The sequence below is a fragment of the Montipora foliosa genome, chromosome 13, assembly GCF_036669935.1.
Source record: "Montipora foliosa isolate CH-2021 chromosome 13, ASM3666993v2, whole genome shotgun sequence".
Lineage (NCBI taxonomy): Eukaryota > Metazoa > Cnidaria > Anthozoa > Scleractinia > Acroporidae > Montipora > Montipora foliosa.
In genome coordinates, this window is record NC_090881.1 from 39808478 (window position 1) to 39810977 (window position 2500).

The following is a 2500-nucleotide window of genomic DNA, read 5'->3' on the forward strand; positions in this document are numbered from 1 at the left end:
ATACAAAGTGAAAATCCAGCTACAGAAGGAGGGCCCAAAACCGAAATGTTCTAAAAGATTCATCAGAAAGGACCGATTAACGCGATCGAAGGCTTTCTCCTGGTCTAAAGAGACGAGAATACCTGTCTCGCCGGTTCTCTCAATAAAATCTAGTGTATCGCGAGGAAGAGCCAAATTAGAAGAAATAGATCTACCTGGAACAGAACACGTCTGATCAGGGTCTACAATAGACCACAACACTTTTTTCAAACGGAGGGAAAGGGCTTTTGAACAAATCTTATAATCCACATTCAGTAACGAAATGGGACACCAGTTTTTTAGATTTCTACGGTCATCTTTCTCATGAACAAGACGCGTAACACTCGATTTCATAGAGTCACACAGCTCACGATGGGCGAGAGACTCATTAAACATATCAACTAAAAGGGGCTCCAAGAGGGACCAGAACGCAGAATAAAACTCAACAGTTAAGCCATCAGAACCGGGCGTTTTGTTCCTATTAGAGAGGCGAAGGGCCTCGGACGCCTCGTTCAAAGAAAGAAGACCCTCGCATGATTCGCGCTCAGCTTCCGATAACCGGCGGGTAACGTGCTCAAACAAATGGGATTGGGCTACAGGGTCAATTGGCTCTTCAGAAAATAGGGAAAAATAAAAACGCTCGTGAGCTTGAATCATGTCAGGGAGGGAAAAAACCTCTTGCCCCTCAGAATCAAAGACAGAGGAGACGGAGCCTTTCTCGTGTCTCTCATTTTCAAGACCGAGAAAGAAACCAGAGGGAGACTCCCCCTCCTCTGCCCACTTAACCCTGCTGCGAATCTTAGAACCCCCGAACTCGGAATCTAAAAGCGACCGCAGAGCAGCCTCTGAAGTCAGAATTTCAATTTTTTACATCGCCCGAAGCCAAACGATTCTTCAGGGCAATTAAGCGATTGGTTAGAAAAACCTTCTGGGACGAGAGTAAACGGTGTTTACGACGAGAAAAGGCGATCGTAGTGAGCTTAATGTCAGACTTTAAACACTCCCAAAAATCGCGCTGAGAAGCAAAGCAATGCCGAAAGGCCAGAAACTGCTCAATTAAATCCGAAATCTCTAAACAAAAGGATTCGTCATCGAGGAGAGAATTGTTAAACTTCCAAACTCCCGGGCCTCGCAGGGGAAGAGCCGCAATATCATAGTCTAAAATAACAAAGTCATGATCTGAGAAAACGCATGGGAGAATATCGCACCTAGTGACTTGATTACACTGAAGCCGAGGGACCAAAAAGGTATCCAGTCTGCTGGCAATTGAATGGTCTGGGCTGAACCAGGTGAACTGCCTGTCTTGGGGATGCAAAAGACGCCAAGCGTCACGGAGGTTACAGCGAGATTTTAGGCCCAAGAAGCTGGAGTTGAGGGAAACCGACCTACCCAATTTGTCAAGCGCCGAGTCAAAACAATTCATATCCCCCCCGATCAGGAGCCGGGAGTTTGGAAGAAAAAAGGACGGGACCGACTGAAAGAAAATCTTTCTCTCAGCCGGAATCGTCGGCACATAAAGGTTAACTAGATTAAGATTGAAATCATCAAACTTAACAAGTAAGCTGAGAATGCGCCCACTTTGATCCTTCTGCCAAACAGAAACATTATTACGAAAAACATCAGAACATAAGATAGCTACCCCCCCTCTCCTCCCGACAGCAGGGGCCCAGAAGCTGGGGCCCGGCCACGAAGAGGAGAAGGAGCGCAGAACAGCGTCATTCGAAATCATAGTTTCTTGAATGAAACAAAAGTCTAGGCGTGAAGCACGAAAGAAATCAGAGACCCGCGAAAACTTACGTTGACTTAAACCCCTAACATTAATCGTAGCGCACTTTAAGAAGGTTAAACTAGGTGGGCGCATCCTCACTTACTACAGACAGACGAGACGACTTGCCCAAACCAGCGCGTCGGGAGGAGCCATGTCGAGATCTCTTCCTTCGGCGAGAGGGCTGCTCAGACACAGGAGACATATTATCAGGCACAGCGTCGGAATCCATCAGTTCAGATGTGGCAATACTCTCAGGCTCAGACTCGTCACTCTCAACACTCGTATCGGTCAGGGAAGAAACGGGAAATTCTTGCACTCCGGGAACTTGAATATCAGGGGAATCGTTGATGAGGCCTTGAGAAGTTGAAAGGTCAGGCGCAGGCTCAGAAGAAATGGCCGAGGCCAAGGGCTGGTCAAATTCAGCTTCCAGGGAATCGTCCTCAGACCTTGCCGAATCTTCCTCTGCATTCTCTCCTGGGGGGCTATCAAGATCCACGTCACCTGAATCAGCATTCTCAGCATCTAGAGTAGTGGGGGGGGGACATCCACGGGAGGAGGGTCAGCAGCAGGCTGGCTCGGGGGCTCAGCATCAACGGCATCACGATGCGAAAGCGGGCGGCGATACCAAGAGTGGCGGCAGTCAATGGCCATGTGGCCAGGTTCTTTACAAATACAGCATCGAACCCCAGCAGGACAATCACGGGCTTGATGGCC